Here is a 17,205-nt window from a genome sequence, read left to right as displayed (position 1 = left end):
GGGGCAACACTCAGATCATCCATGGGCTGGAGAGATGTCTTCACATGCAGGTACCCCACTGTTCCCCAAAGAAGTTAGGCAGAGTCTCTTCACACTGAGGACTTGTGTATACATGAAGACACCAGACATGTAAATCTGAGTCCTTTATAGTAGCTTATGTCTCTCTGTCTCCAGCTATGCTGTTCCTACAGGCTGTGTGTGTGTGTGTGTGTGTGTGTGTGTGTGTGTGTGTGTGTTATTGACATGACAACAGGGGGTAGAATTGGAGTCACTGGGGACTGGAGAGGGACCTCTATGGGCTGAGTTTATAGAAGCAGCAGGGTTAGTCTTACCAAGTAGAAAGTATACATTGAAGAAATGTTGAGTTTGACTTTGAACGTGAAAGGCACTTATTAAACATGTCTGGCAGGGAGGGGGTATAGCTCAGGGGTAGAGCATTTGACTGCAGATCAAGAGGTCCCTGGTTCAAATCCAGGTGCCCCCTACCATAAGTTTATTTCTTTATGTTTTTACCTATGGAGTTATCACACACACTCAGTTCTATGTCTTTTCTGTTTATTATACTAATGGTCCTCAGCAGAGCTGGGAGCTATAGAGCAGCCTATCATGTGGATGGATGGCTACCTCCCATCTTTTCCTATAAGCTCCATGTCTCACACATTCTTATTATATCTCCTCACTTTCTGCATATATCAATACCTCTGGTTCTGTTGTTGGGTTCTTAAAGAGAAGGCAAGGACTGTTCTTCAAAATTTTCCAGGCACAGCAGCCATAAAGACAACCAGTGTCCAGGAACCAGAAAGGAAAGCCAAACAATAAATTATCTTCCTCCATGGCTGTCTGGTGAACATGTGGTCAGAACTAAGGAGACAAATCCCAGAACCAGGCTGTTTGTAGAGGGTGGCCCTTTCCCATGTGAGCTTCTTCCCCTTCCAGAGCCCACTGCTCACTTGCTTCATCCTCAAAGGCTAAAAGCCTGGCTCAGCTGCTGTACCAGGAGAGAGGGATCCTGCAGTGTTGCTGCTGATGGTGTAGATTAGGGCACTGTGAGAGCTCTGAGAGGCAGCCATTCTGTCTTCAGGGAAGGAGGGGAGTCTGGGGGCCCAGGTGGAAGGCACTTGGCCAGCTCAGGAGCTAACCAGGACAGCAGTGTGAAATGGGTCTGCATTTCCTCCTGCTCCTCTCCATTTCCTTGGCTGATGGTGCTGATGAAGGATGGGCCAGGAAAGTTGCAGAGCTGAGAAGGCATCTCACCAGTCAGGTCTGGCTGCTTCTGGAAAGTAGGTCTGAGAGGATCTGTAATTTAACTTTGTAGTCAAACCATATTACCACACAGATGAAATTTATTAACTGGGTACACTGGTACCAGTGGGGGTATAGCTCAGGGGTAGAGCATTTGACTGCAGATCAAGAGGTCCCTGGTTCAAATCCAGGTGCCCCCTTATTTATGTGATTTTGGAAACTAAGTGACCACATTCACAGTACAGACCTACTTTCTCTTTGTCTCATATGTCTTGGGCCTCACCCAGTGAGGGCAGAGCTCTGCCATCACCAATCAGATCCCTCGCCTGTATAAGAATGTGACAGCTTGCTGTGTAAGTATATTCATTGGAAGTCAAGTCTGTCAGGTGATCAATTTTTCGGCATTTTTAGAACACAGAGAGACTTCTCTAAACCTCAACCATTGGTGGTTCTCAGGGTATGGAAGTCAGCGTACTGATTCAGTGGGCAGGAGGCAAAAGACCCCAAAGAAATGAAGTAGGGGAAACTGGACTGGTATTCCACTGTAGTTAGATATAACCAGTTGATTCATCAGGACTGGGGATGTGGAAGCTCAGGCTGTCAGATGTGATGCATCAGAAAATTAGATATATGTATTCTATAGATCACAGGGGTCCCAAACTTATCATGGGTCTGGTTTGCATCCAACTGGTGGCTCATGACTGGCATCAGTTCTAAAGGCTTAGCATCTGTGCTCTGGCAGCCATGTGTCCGTGTTTTAAGTGTTACTCCTTGTAATAAACTTCTCACCAAAGATCCCAACTTCCTTGGCAGCTGTTGGCACAGCTCAGTGTGAAGGGCCAAGCAGAGCCTAACCATGCTGGATCTCCGATGCATACCATGGACAGCTCCTCTGTCTGCTGTTTTTCCTGAAGACATAGAGGAAACTTGCAGCCTCCTCATACACACTGTGTTAAAGGCCTCAGCTCTTTCTGCAGAGAGACTAGGATTCCATAAGACCAAACACAGAATCAAATCAGCACAGTGCTGGGTCACAGTGTCTCTGTCTTTCCTGTGAATTGCCACATCAGTGACAAACTCCAGTGGAGTTTTAGAGGATGTTGATCTCCCCAAACTTGAAAGACAAGTCCTTGTCTCACATAAGCATTTATTAGGATATTTTTTTCTGTAACAAGTGACAGTTCTTAGGAAGATCCAATGCTCAATCAGATATTTTCTGGAACATTCATGTGAAACTGTGGCATGTGTTGATGGTTAGTAATCACAAAATACCAACTGCATGCTTCTATTTATGAAAACACTTATCTAAAAATAGTTAGCTCATTTGGAGACACACACACATACACACACACATTCTAGAAGACTAGTAATCACAAAATACCAACTGCATGCTTCTATTTATGAAAACACTTATCTAAAAATAGTTAGCTCATTTGGAGACACACACACATACACACACACATTCTAGAAGACTGGATACTAAGGTTGTGCTGACTCCACATTGAGTTGAGCAGTGGTAATCTCTTTGTGTTATTTGCCTATATATTTGTAGGAATCCACCAATGAGGCTTCTGAGCCTGATTTTGGTGTAGTGATTTTATTTCTTTGGGAAAGTCTTATTCTATGGATGAAATATACACTGGCAGTATATTTACTAGATAAATAGGAATGAATATTTTCCAGAGGAGAAGCATTCTGTGATTGCCCAGTCATCTTATGCCAATCATGAAAGTTGTGCTATAGCCTCCCTGATACCCTTACCGGTTCTGTCTCAACAGACTACATCTTTTAGCTGCAGTACTCTCTTGCATCCTTAGCATCTGTGTGGTCTTTTATCCTCACTGTGATGCTTTCAGAGGAAGGAGCCACATGGCAGAGGTACCTGACCCCAATCAGTGCATTCTGAGGGCTGAGCTCTGAGTCTCTGTACCTGGTCTCTGCTGATGCTGAGCTGCTGGTTTGGGATAAGCATGGGGCAAAAATCTCCCTGATTTTGATATTTTCTTTCAAATATGGGACCAGAAAATTATAAGGTGGGAAGCATAGGGTGAAAGTCCAGAAATGATTCCCAATACAAGCTTCTGCTGAATGAGAATCAGCAGATTCACAGAGTAAGCATCTCTTCTACCCTGTCACCACACCCAGCTTCCTACATGTTCACCATCTACTGGTTCCTCCTAATGATCTTGACCTGGCAAGATTTTTCTATTAAAGTCTGCCCTCCACTCTTCTCCTCTCCATCCTTACCCAATCTCAATGCCATCTCTCTCAGTTGTGCTAAAGACATCAGATTTGGTCCTGGAAAGGATGCTTAACTGTGGTGTTTTCCTTAAGTTCACACTCAATTTTCCTTAAGTGGCCAAGACAAGAGCTGATGGTGTATGCTGGGGGTGTAAGGTAAGATAGACCTGTAAAGAGGAGTTAAAAGAAGGAGTTGAAGGTGGATATAATTAAATATATTGTAAGAAAATCTCAAAATTAATGGAAATATTTTTAAAGAAATACATTTTGTCCTCAGCAATGGGGTCTTACCATCAGGTTGTGGAGAACGACCAATAGACTTGGGAATAGATGGTGATGTTTGGGGGCTTCATGGAACACTTGTGGCTACCAATTCAATAAGGTATAACCCATTCCTGGCACTGGAGGTTTTACTTGGTGGCATTTAAATTCATTTGATATAGGTATGTATTTTAGGAATCTTCTATTGTAGTAGACCTCCATGTAAGCTGTCAGAAGACCGGTGTTAGATGTCCCTCCCCATAGTCCTTCTCTTTCCCTTCTCTCCCATCCCTCTCCCTATTTAATCTTCTAATTTACCCTTATCTCTCCATAGTACTTATTCTATTTCCCTTCTTTGGTAGATCCTCTCCCACCACATGGTTCGCTAATAGGTACCTAACCTCTGTGGTTATTTGGGTTGTAACTCACAGATCAAATGTTTAAAAGCTTACCTTCACATAAGAGAAAACATTCAATATTTGTCTTTGGGGTTATTGGACCTCACTCAGATGATTGTTTCTAGCTCCATTCATTTTCCTGAAATTTTCAAAACTTCTTTTTTCTTAATGGCTAAATAATTATATTATATAAATGTACCACATTTTCATTATTCATTTATCAGTTGACAAATGTCAAGGGTGTTTCCAATTTCTGGTTATTATGAATAGAGCAGCAATGAAAATGGATGGGCAAGTATCTCTTCAGTAGATGGAGAGTACTTTGGGTAGATATCCAAGAGTAGTACAGCTCGATCTTGAGGTAGTCTGGTTCTCTGAAGCACTTACTTACCTTGTAAAACATGGAGAAGTTAAACTGATGCTCAGCTTCCTCATCCATATTGACAAGCATTCATGGTGCTTGAAGGCACTCCACTAATTACCAGAGGAGAAAGGTAATTATCAATATCACCCAGATACAAACCCTGTGACCTATAACATTCATCTGGCTACAAGACACCTTGGTTCAATAATGACATGGATGTTATGGGAGTAACCACAAGTTTGAATTTTATTATTTATTATTATTATTATTTTATTAGTTTTTTGAGACAGGGTTTCTCTGTGTAGTTCTGGCTATCCTGGAACTCACTCTTTAGATCAGACTGGCCTTGACCTCAGATCCACCTGCTTCTGCTTCCAGAGTGCTGTGACTAAAGGTGTTTGCCACCACCACCCAGCACAACCACAACTTTTAAAAAATTGGGTTTAAGGCCTACTCCAGGAGATGGAACCCACATCTGACACTTCCACAAAGGCCATGAACTTTAGACTAGCTGGGGCACGAGCCCTTGGAGGAAATCCACTTCTATTTTTTTTTTTTTTTTTTTGCTAAAGGAACATAGCAATAAAATGACTCCTAATGACATTCTGCTATTCTCATAGATCAGTGCTTTGCTCACTCCACATCAGAGAAGCTTCTACTTGAATTAGATGGAAATGAACACAGAGACCCACACTGGACAGAGAGTGACAGACTTTGGAGCACTCGGTCCTAAATGGGATGCCTGCATCAACCCCCTCTATTCAAGTCTCAGGGTTCTACAGTGAAGAAGAGGTAGAATGGTTTTAAGAGGCAAAGGTGGAAGATGACTCCAAGGAACCAGTGTCATCCATTTGTATTTTGTTTGTCCTTCCTGCTCCTTTTCACTGTAGATCTGCAGAAGAGGATCAGTAAGAACCACGTGACACAGTCAACACCAGGCTGTCTTGGAATCATCTCTGACAATGACATTCGCCCAAAACTCTTCACTTTAGCCTCTGGCAGATTTTTAGTCAAGAGCAAAAGGCAGGTACATTATTTGTCAATCAATCATAAGAATTTTAGTATTCTTCCCCTCTGCAATCTTTTGAGCTGGAACTTATAGATGGAACCAACTGTCTTATTAAATAAGAAACACAGAACCCAATGTAAAGGAGAAAGCCAAGAGGTCAGAGCTCAGAGCTAAAATCTCACCCCTTCCTCCTGCAGTGGTCCTAGCTCTCCGAAAGAGACCTATTTCCTGTCTGTCTGTCTTTTCATAGTCTTTTGTTCTGCCTTCTCATTGGTTGTAAATCCAAACACGTGACTGCCTCGTCACTGTCTGTATGTACAGCCCCCTAGGTCTTAAAGGCATATGTCTCCAATGCTGGCTGTATCACTGAAAACACAGAGATCTACTCAGCTCTTCTACCAAGTGTTGGGATTAAAGGCGTGTGCCACCACTGCCACACTCTTGCTATGGCTCTAATAGCTCTGACACCCAGGCAACTTTATTTATTAACATACAATCAAAATCACATTTCAGTACAATTAGAATACCACCACAGGAACTCCACAGCCACATTGCTCTGTGTACAACTGTTTTCTTAGTTACTATTAGCATGGCCCATTAAGTTCCACTTACACTATTCAACTGCTTGAATATCAAGCCCTGATATCAACTTCTCATTTACTATCTGTGTTACTATAGTGTTAAATATATAGTTAATATACTATTCTAGTGCCATGAAGACACACCATGATCAAGGCAACTTATAAAGAAAGCATTTAATGGGGGGATTGCTTACAATAGCATGGGGTTAGATCATCATGGTGGGAAACATGGTAGCAGGTAGACAAGCAAGGCACTGGAGCAGTTAACTGACAGTTGACATCTGATCCACAAGCAGGGGGCAGAGAGTAAGACTGACCTGATATGGGATTTTGAAACCACAAAGTCCCCTCCCAGTGACACATCTCCTCCAACAAGGCCACACCTCCTAATCCTTCCTAAACAGTCTGCCAAATGGGGACCAAACATTCACATACATGAACTTCTGGTGGTTTTTCTCATTCAAACCACCACATAATTTTATGAAAAATATTTAAATTAAATATACAGATTATTGGTGTAGTGTGTGGGAAGAATTATATGCCTTATCAGACATACAAAGGCTATAAATTTTATATCCATTCACATCTCACATGAGGGGTTCATCTCCCAAAAGAAGGAGTGCCATTTTGTTAAGAAACATCCAAGAACTCAAAATCTGGGAAAGAGACACTTCCACACAGAAGAGATGGTGGAAAAGAAGAATGTCATGGTGAAGGAAGTCACAGGGCCTTGACCATGCAGCAGGCCTTTGGGGACAACCAGAACAAAAGGATCAGGAGCCCAGGTCACTCCTGGAAAACAGAAAGTAGAAATGTTCATTAGACAGTAGAAATGTTTCCATGCATGGAATATTATTCTAAATAGTATTTCATGGAGAACTCAAGGTTTGTGGAAGATAGAGATATTTAAAGAAAATGAAACAGTTTAAATATAAGACTACCATTAACTTCAGGAAAATCAAAAGTTCTGCCTGATATCTTCATTATGTTTAGAATGATGCACATCCACCATACACAGTGTTGACAAGTCATCATGATAAAAACATAGAAGGTCATCCAACTAAAGGTTGGGATATGAATGTAATGGGAAAGTGAAAATGGAAGATGCCTGAAAATTATAATCCTCTTCTACAAGTCAGTTAGTTACTGTTGTCCAGACCTGATTAAATAAGACATGTCATGCTTTATGCATTTTACATATGTGCACAGGAAAGACTAGAAGAGACAGGGAAACCTTTTGGAGAATGGCTCCCTTTGGGTAACAGGAGCAATAAGAAAAGAATTCGGAGCAGTGTTGTGTGTGTGTGTTTTTTTTTTCTTAATAATCTTTTACAATAATGAGTTTTCAAAATAATTGAATTGTGCTATATATGTTGATATAAACATATGACAATGAGTGTGTGCAGTGGTGATTGATCTGAAGGCCAGGGTAGAGGCCACAGCTTCAGAATTCCTGACCCTCTGTGTCCTCCTGCTCTGCTGTCAGAGCTCCTCAATGACCCACTCAGGCCTGAAGAGATGTCTTCACCATCTACCCAGCAGCTACCCTCAGGGGCAACACTCAGATCATCCATGGGCTGGAGAGATGTCTTCACATGCAGGTACCCCACTGTTCCCCCAAAGATGTTAGGCAGTCTCTTCACACTGAGGACTTGTGTATAACTGAAGAAACCAGACATGTAAATCTGAAGTCCTTTATAGTAGCTTATGTCTCTCTGTCTCCAGCTATGCTGTTCCTACAGGCTGTGTGTGTGTGTGTGTGTGTGTGTGTGTGTGTGTGTGTATGTTGCTGACATGACAACAAGGGGCAGAGTTAGAGACACTGGGGACTAGAGAGGGAGCTCTCTGAGCTGAGTTTATGGAAGCAGCAGGGATAGTCTTACCAAGTAAAATGTATACATTGAAGGAATGCTGAGTGTGACTATGAAGGTAAAAGGCACTTATTAAACATGTCTGGTAGGGAGGGGGTATAGCTCAGGGGTAGAGCATTTGACTGCAGATCAAGAGGTCCCTGGTTCAAATCCAGGTGCCCCCTACCATAAGTTTATTTCTTTATGTTTTTACCTATGGAGTTATCACACACTCAGTCCTATGCTTCTGTTTATTGCACTTATGGTCCTCAGCAGTTGGAAGCTACAGGGTAGCCATTTATGTGGATGGATGGCTGCTTCCTATCTCTTCCTACTAGCTCCATGTCCCTCCTACTTTTATTCAATGTCTACATTCTTCCTGTACATATCTATTTTCTCTGGTTCTGTTGGGTTCTTAAAGAGAAGGCAAGGAGTATGATGGAGAATTCTTCTGATTTTTCCAGGCACAGCAGCCATATAGACATCCAGTGTCCAGGGACCAGAAAGGAAAGCCAAACAAAAAAATATCTCCCTCCATGGCTGCTTGGTGAACATGTAGTCAGAACAAAGTAGACAAATCCCAGAACAGGGCTGTCTGTGGAGGGCGGACATTTCCCACATGATCCTCTTCCCCCTCCAGGGCCCACTGCTCACTTGCTTCATCCTCAAAGGCTAAAGCCTGGCTCATCTGCTGTACCAGGAGAGAGGGATCCTGTAGTGTTGCTGCTGACAGTGCAGGTTAGGGCACTGTGAGAGGCTCTGAGAGGCAGCCATTCTGTCTTCAGGGAAGGAGGAGAGGGGTGTCGGGTGGATTGTAGGAGCCAGATGGGTGGAGTACACTGGGGAAGACAGCCCACAGAGTCATCTAAGCAGCACTTATGGGGCTCAAAGAGTCTGAAACTGCATCCTGGAATCTGCATGGAACTGTGCTAAGTCCTGTGCAGACATGCTGTGGTTGTTTAGTTGGGGTTTTGTGGGACTCCTAACAGTGGGAGTGCAGGTGTCTCTGACTCTTTCCCATGTTCTTGGGACCCTTTTCCTCCTATTGGGGAACTTATCCAGCCTTGATATGAGAGTTTGTGCCTAGTCATATTGCACCTTGTTATGCTGTGTTCAGCTGATATCACTGCTCATTTCTGAAGGGAAATTTAGGAGCACTGGCTCTCGGGGAGAGGGAAAGTGGGGGGTCGGTTACCAGGAGCAGTGGAGGAAGGTAGGCTGAGGTTGGGATGTATTGTATTAGAAAAGAATAAACAAAGATTAAAAGGAAATAGTGTGGACTTGGAAAGCTTCAGAGATGAAGAAGGCATCTCACCAGTCAGGTCTGGCTGCTTCTGGAAAGTAGGTCTGAGAGAATGTGTAATTTAACTTTATAGTGAAATTAATTAACTGGGAACACTGGTACCAGTGGGGGTGTAGCTCAGGGATGGGATTACACCCAATAGTCTGTCAGAATTGCCTGTAGAGCTTGCTGAGATACATCAGACCCTGGGTCCCTCCAGAGAGTCTGACCAAGTTCTCGGTGGACAGAGAACTTTCCCTTTTTACAATCCCAGTCCCGCTCACCTCCAAAGGTCAGCTAAGCAGCCAGTATATATGCACATGGCTCCTTTGGTTGAGTTGAAGAAGTCTGCAGAAGCAGGCCTCCTGAATTTAATGCCCCTGCCTCAGCTAGGATCTAAGGCAGGAGGATGCTAGTCATTCATGAGGACATGACAGTCATGTGCAGAAGCAGCTCAGGGCTGGGTCTCATAGGAGGAAGCAGATGATGGCAGAGCACTGACATGTGTACCTGTGATGTTAACAGCCAGGGAGTGGCCATGCAGGTTCTGAGTGCCTGTGAAACATTAATAAGCAGGTGGGGGTATAGCTCAGGGGTAGAGCATTTGACTGCAGATCAAGAGGTCCCTGGTTCAAATCCAGGTGCCCCCTTGCTGGAATGTTTTGGTAGTTAATTTGCCACATTCACCTTGGGGGGAACTCAGTGAAGCTAGGAGGTCTTTATTAGTTGGGAATTCTCAACTAATCCCAGATCCTCCATTCTGGGCTTTATAATTCAGAGTGTGTGTAGCTTAGCTCCTTAATCCATTGCAGTCACTCATGGTCCCAGAGCCCACAGGGCTTACAAGTCTTCACCTGAGCACACCAGCTGCTCACTGTAGTTAGTGTCTTCCCCGTTGCATGCATTTCCCTGTTTGCTCTTCCCAGTCCACTCCTCACCTCTGTCCTATGTTCTGATCATAGAGGGATCAGCTTTTCTATGCTTCAGTTGACCATTAAGAGATGAGGTCCACTTTGAATACCCAGTTTCTATCTGGGAGTCTATTTGACAAGATGGTCTGAAGCCATGATATTAGTGATAAGCTCAGAGCCAGCCGGCTCCTGCATCCTTAGTGTGTTTTCCTGTGGAAAGGCAGGAAAGCCAGACTTGAACAGCTCCTCAGACCTAGAAAAAGAGATTATTAGGATATGTCAGAAGCCAACCTGGTACCCTGGGCACCCATGACAGTCAAAAATCAGGGCAGGAGCCCCTACTTGTTCCAAAAAATTTTTAATCTCCCTCCCTATTCACCCACTTTCCCCAGGGACAGAAATTATGACATTGAACTACATTTTAACAAAGAAATTTTAGACTAGGTGGTACCAGGGTGTGGAGGGTTGAACCAGAGAACTCTCAGTCTGCATCTAATGCTTAGATCCAAGCTGTTTCCTACCATGGCATCCATCAAATAAATGGTGTTTCTTTCTAATTAGTTTCTTTTATGTGTAAAAACCACACTGTAACTTCACCTTCCTCAGTAAGGAGGGCTGATTTGTTGGGTGCAGGCCACCCTGGTAGGCTGCTGGATGCAATCTCTGTTTCTGTTGCATGCTTTCTTCTACCTCACCCTCGAGACCCCCCTGCCTGATACCCTCAGATGCTGAAGACCTGACACCTGTCTCTCTCGTCTCTCTTAGTATAACCAGAAATAAATCCTAGAGAGCTGTGGAGTTACTAGAAGTCAGTGCTTAGCCCCTCAGTTAACATCCTGTATCTGAGGCTGGGATTGGATGGCTACAGAGACTAAGGAAATATGGTCATGACACTTCATCTTTGTCCCATTTTAGTGGTCTTTGGTCTAGTGAGAATGATGTGAAACACAAAATTCCATTAGATGTAATAGGAAATAGAGTAGCAGCACAGAGCTGGGCTGATTGGAATGGACTTAGTCACAGCCTGGAAGACATGGTGAGGTTAGCAGAGTTTTAAAGATGAGAGTATGCTGAACTAGAGTAAAGACACTATTGCTGAAGACACTATACCCTTTTGTGGGAGGACATAGAGAAACAAGCTGGAACTTACCTGAAAATGTTTTCATAGTTCTGGAAGGTGCTTAGACAAGCTGCTGGAGAACAGACATCAATGGTATCCCTGCAATGACCCCTGCCTGCTACAGTACTGACCTGCCAGGCAAGATACGTCCACTTGGCATGAAGTCTAAGGCTGCATACAACTGCTATTGGATTCATTTTGAGGCCTGATCCACAGGAGGGAATTCTGCAGACCTGTTCAAAAGCCCATGGCTTGGGAGGTCACAGGTCCTAGGGAAGAGCCTACTACTGTTGTTTTGCTAAATGACATGTCAAACTGTCCTTTAAATATGTTTATACTGCTAGATTAATGCTGCCCTCAACCTTGGCCAGAGAAGCTTTTCTCTGCCATGATCAGAAGTTAATGCAGAGACTCGTAACTGGTCAAAGTGCTGAGTATATGTGACTAATGAGTACTCAGACCTTAAACTGGACATTTACATCAACCCCTGACCCGAACCAACAGGTCATTCTTCAGTAATGGAACCCTAAGTGGAAGACCAGGAGATGAGAAGATAAAGAAGATTAAAAAAAAAAAAAGGTGTGGTCAGGAGGTCTTACACAAGCTATGTTTTATGCCAAGCAATTTATTAGCAAGCAAAGCATCTTATATACTGTTTTCAGGGGGAAATTGAGCTAAGGTCAGCATGGAGCTAAATAAACAATATTGGCAAAGAGAACACAGGACACTCCAGGCACAGCTGCCTTAGGACTGATAACCACAGCCTTTAAAAGGGAAATCCGGGTTCCTAGGAGCCGAAACCTTAACTCCTTCAAGGCTCTGGCCCTAGCCCCCAAGTAGACCTCACCAAGTCTGTCCCTAGACAAGGACACAGAACTAGTCTCCCCTTTGTCCTTTTACAGGGCCTCTGACAAAGCCGTGGGTACATCTGGCTCCTAAAGAATCCTCTCTTCAAGGCTCAGGGAACACCTCTGAGGATGAGCCGAAGAAGGGTGAGAGCTGGAGAATGGGGAGGAGTGCTGTGGCTGTCTTCTGCGGACATGACTGCTGCACCATGAGCTCGCTACAGCGTTGGCACCGGTATAAATCAAGTCAGTGAGGTCAGTCATCAGGCAGTACAGATGGACTCGGCAGGTTATTAACAACGAAATGAGAGAACATGGGCGTAGGGAAGAGGATGCCGTGACAATTATCAGAGATTGTAAGGAAAAAACAAAACAAGAGGCCAATCTCACTTATTGAACATGGTTTTTTCCTAAACCATAAATAAAAAATTAAACATTCGCATGTATCAAATAATACCTAGTTTAAGAAGGTCTCCCTTGGCCGTGGCTGGAGAAGATGGCTCAGAGGTTCAAGAACAGCATGGCTGACTTTCTTGCCAGTATGAGTCCTGCAGTCTCAACTGTCCCAGCACCCACATACTGGTGGTGGTAAAAACCACTCTGTAAGTGAGATCTGGCTCCTCTTCTGGCCTTGCAGGGATACATACAAACAGAACACTGTATACATAATAAATAAATAAATCTTTAAAAAAATAAAATAAAGGTCTCCTTGTAGAGAAATCCAAACTAATATTCCAGATTAAGAAGAAAATGATGTGATTATAAAATAAAAACTTCCAGCCAGCTGTACCATGCACCATGATTTATTTATTCTAAAGTACAGTGAGTAAGGGGCTGTAAGCTCATGTGAGGACAGGCTAAGGATCCAGCGGAGGAGAAAAGCCATGTACGACAGACAGCCCCATGTACAGACACTTTCTCTACATGGAATAGGACTTTGTCCACCACCAACTTCTGGGTCACATGTGTTAGTCTGGTAATATTTCCTGGTCCTAGTGACTGTTGGTCCATCAGTGATTTGGGGATTCCAAAGTCTACCTTCAACTGTTTATTGGAGGAGTTTATTCTTCATTGTCTTCTGTCAGTATTAACTGAGTGAGAAGTGATCATCTTTCAGTCCAGCCTGTAGTTCGGCAGCAAGTTCCCTGGAAAGCCGGGACTGACTTTGTCATCACATCTGACACTCCAGTCCTGTGGAATTTCTGTTGGTAGGTCACACCATGATTGTAGATGTAACCAACCGTCTTATTAAATAAGAAACACAAAAAATGTAAAAGAACCAAGGTCAGAGCTCAGAGCTAAAATCTCACCCTTCCTCCTGCTGTGTCCCAGCTTCTCGAAAAAAAAAAAGAGCTATTTCCTGTGTGTAAATCGTTTCAATCATTCTGCTTCTCATTGTTGTAAACCAAACACTGATGCTCGTCACTGTCTGTATTACAGCCTCTAAGTTTAAGTATGTCTCCAATGCTGCTGTATCCTGACACACAGAGATTATGGCTTAAAGCGTGTCACACCGTCATGCTCTTTCTATGGCTCTAATGCTCTGACCCGGCAACTTATTTATTAACATACAATCAAAATCACATTTCAGCACAATTAGAATACCAACACACATGATGGACTCCAGCTTGACTCTGAGGGTCACTTTAGTCAGTGTCAGTCCCTCTCCAGGACTGTCTAACCCTGGGGACTGAAGGCCGGGAGAACAGAGGCTGTAGGGTTTCTAAGGAAGGAAGCCTGAGGCTTTTTATTCAGGAGAGTGATGTGTTTTCTCTGACTTCAGCCTAGACGTTCCCAAATGATGATGCATAGGGTGCAAGTGATGTGGGTGTAACTCTGAAGTGAAGGATATTAATTAAGCTGTATATTAATAACAGGGGGTATAGCTCAGGGGTAGAGCATTTGACTGCAGATCAAGAGGTCCCTGGTTCAAATCCAGGTGCCCCCTACGCACACCTGGTTTTTGACTTTTATATATATATATATAGATACCTGAATTTTAATTTCTTCTTCCTTACTATACAATAGAGTTAGAAATTATTTTCTTGGAAACAGCAAATATTAAGGATTTATTAATGTGGTTTGCCAGCCCAAATAAATTATGATTAATCAAAGTATTTATAAAAATTCCATTTCCCAGGCCTGCCTCAAACAATTAGAACACCCTGGGTGGAGCTGAGGTACCTTAAAAACTTCCCAGTGGTTTCTAGAACCAGCTGAGATGAGAAACACCTTACAGAGCTTCCTGGAAGCCTCCTCAGCCCAGGCTGCCTCAGCGTGGCTCTGTCCATGCAGTTCTGTGCTCCGGACCTTCACTCATCTATAAGCATCTGTGTGTGAAACGTGGATGTGTAAAATGCCTGTCACTGGACCACACCAGCACTTTTAAGAGACAGACAAATCTTTTTCAGCACTTCTTGGTTTCTTTAATCTTTTTTCTTCTCTATCCAAGAATTCTCCCCAGGAAGGAATAAGATTGGTCTTCTGATCCCTGTCACTAAGATCTGTGGCTCAGAAAGATAGCTCAAATCCAGGGGTGGGGTGTTGCAGAGGGTGAACTAGCAAGTCAGTAAGGGGGAAGTCAAGTTATGTACTGTGTTTAGTGCAACAGATGAAGGTAATGCCATGTGTTAATCAAACTTTGGAAGGAAAATTCTGCAGAAAAAAATGGAAAAATCACATAGACTATTTCAAAACTAAAAACATGGTTACTTTTTAGGTTTTAGAGAACAAATAGCTTTTTGATAGAAACTCTTAGAACCCACTGTGGATACAGATAGGAGAATATAGTTCAGAAGTTCAACTCATGGCTTTTATTATACCTCACGTGACTTGTCTTTGATGGTCTTTAAAAATAAGTGCCTAAAACACATGTCATGATTCATTGGATTTGTATAAAAAGCAGGAGTTCATATCTTGTATCGTCAAACATGGGTTCTTGTAATAAAGCCATGTGGGATACAATAATGTTTTGGTTTCTATATTGAATGGCAAAGAAATTACCATGTATGACAGAGCCTGGTTATATCGAGTACCCCTAGATATTTTGTCTACAGCAAGTAGATAATTGGTTTATTGAGGGGACTCAGGTTTTCACTATAGGTCGGAAAGGAGCCTGTCAGATAAACATGTAAACAGTGAGGACTCTGACCTTAATAAAAACAGATCCCTTCTTTACCTTAGGGGAGTATACTCTTCTGCTAACATCCTTCCTGACATCCAGTGACCCCGAGTGTCAGGTAGCATGGGCTAGAACTTACAACCATGTACGATGCAAAATGGCATGGCTGTGTTGAACACCAGTGATGCCCCAACTAGTAACTCCAGCCACACCTGAGGGCTATAGGATGCTGGGCTGTTGGTACATATAGTGACCAAGTGTGCAAAAGAGCAGACTGCAGAGAAGGCCTGGAAACGGTGAGCGTAGCTAAAAACTGACCATGTGCAGAGGCACATTATTGCTTGGGGTGGTGGCTCACTATGAGAACTCAGCTCCCTGCTTTAAAGCTCAGAACAGACATTTTCTCCTGCTGCTGCTGAGAAGATTCTGGTTAGCCTCCTTCCTGCTTTTTAAGCATCACTTGTTTCTGGACTGAGGATCACAAGTCCCTGATTCCAATTTTTATGTTCTCTAGCTACACCTCCTTTTGCCCGTGGAACATTAGAAAAGTTTCCTTTGCCGGGCGGTGGTGGCGCACGCCTTTAATCCCAGCACTTGGGAGGCAGAGCCAGGAGGATCTCTGTGAGTTCGAGGCCAGCCTGGGCTACCAAGTGAGTTCCAGGAAAGGCTCCAAAGCTACACAGAGAAACCCTGTCTCAGAAAAAAAAAAAAAAAAAAAAAAAAAAAAAAAAAAAAAAAAAAAAAAAAAGAAAGAAAGAAAGAAAGGTTTTCTTTTCCCACCTGGGCCCTACATGCTGGGTCTTCCTGCAGGGAAGGATGAAAGGCTGAGTGAGTCAATTTGCCTCACCTTCCTTAGGCCATGTTTGCACTCCAAATGGCCTGCCCATAGTCTAATGTTAGTCCTATTCAGTCATGTCTTACTTTTCTTGGGTAGACAAATCTCTCGTGTGATGTTCCACTCTTATATTGTCCCAAGCCTGTGAAACCTGTCCACATTTTAAGAACCACCAGTGATGGCCCTCTGTGAAAAAATGACTGCTTACAGCCCCACAATAGGGTAGGCAACAACCTACCCCTCTACCCAGCCAGGTTCTCCTAACTCACATTACATGTGCTGGGTATGATATGCAACATGCAAAGTCAACAGCTTCACATGGAATTCTTCAGTCCTATGAGACACATTAGAGAGATTCAAATATATTATTTATACTTGAAGGTATATTTCCTAGCTTGTTGAAATAATCAAATAAGTCATTGCCCAAAGAATAAAACACAGTTGTTTCCCTGAACATCTCTTGCATATCATGATTCATTATTGGGTTGACCTCCATGACCTCCTTCCCACCATCATTGTCTCAATGGGCAAGGCCCCTTTGGAGAATAGTTCTCACTGTGTGTCACGCAATCTATGAAGTCTTTGAACTTCACAGTGGCAACCAGAAGGGTCCACATGGAAGAGAGCACTGACCCACTTAAGTGCATCCTGAGGCCGGAGCTCTGGGTGTTATAAAGCCTGTTTTGATGTTGGTCCCTGTTCTCATAGAAAGGCTGAACTGACAGGTCATGAACTCTCCAGTAAAATATCTCCCTTTCAAACCCAGGATCAGAAAATGAGAAAAGCAGAAGTGAAAGTCAGAAAACAAGTTCTGTGTGGATGTGCAGCAGGCGAGAGTGAGGTCCAGAGTGGTGTGAAGCTCAGGTGATGTAGAAGAAGGTATTAGGAAGGAAGGAGAGAGGTGGACTCAACTCTCCAAACTGAGTTGCCCCACAGGACCCAAGGAGGAGGCTGGAGGGCTCTGGGTAGGAAAGGTTTCTAGAAGTCCAGAGATGCTCTATGAAGAAGCGCAGGGGAAGTTGAGGGCAGATGGAGACCTGTGTGGATAAAGCCAGTCATATCCAACTAGTGCACAAGAATTGAGAAGTCATAGTCCACAGTGGGCTTTTGGGTGACCAACACAGGTGACACAGTAGTCACTGGGA

General features: G+C 43.4%; 5 non-coding genes across 5 annotated transcripts; all 5 read left to right on the top strand.

Annotated features, from left to right (window-relative positions):
- The first annotated feature begins 412 nt into the window (after positions 1-412).
- On the top strand, positions 413-484 carry Trnac-gca. Its single transcript has one exon. It is a non-coding gene; the product is annotated as a tRNA-Cys (tRNA).
- An 886-nt stretch (positions 485-1,370) lies between these two features.
- Trnac-gca lies at positions 1,371-1,442 on the top strand. The gene has a single exon. It is a non-coding gene; the product is annotated as a tRNA-Cys (tRNA).
- Positions 1,443-8,059: 6,617 nt separating this feature from the next.
- On the top strand, positions 8,060-8,131 carry Trnac-gca. The gene has a single exon. It is a non-coding gene; the product is annotated as a tRNA-Cys (tRNA).
- A 1,675-nt stretch (positions 8,132-9,806) lies between these two features.
- Positions 9,807-9,878, top strand: Trnac-gca. Its single transcript has one exon. It is a non-coding gene; the product is annotated as a tRNA-Cys (tRNA).
- A 4,102-nt stretch (positions 9,879-13,980) lies between these two features.
- Positions 13,981-14,052, top strand: Trnac-gca. Its single transcript has one exon. It is a non-coding gene; the product is annotated as a tRNA-Cys (tRNA).
- The last annotated feature ends 3,153 nt before the right edge of the window (positions 14,053-17,205 follow it).

Source organism: Peromyscus leucopus, chromosome 3 (assembly GCF_004664715.2).
Source record: "Peromyscus leucopus breed LL Stock chromosome 3, UCI_PerLeu_2.1, whole genome shotgun sequence".
In the NCBI taxonomy this organism is placed as follows: Eukaryota; Metazoa; Chordata; class Mammalia; order Rodentia; family Cricetidae; genus Peromyscus; species Peromyscus leucopus.
The sequence above is the reverse complement of the archived record's forward strand: the minus strand, read 5'-3'. Positions and strand labels throughout refer to the sequence as shown.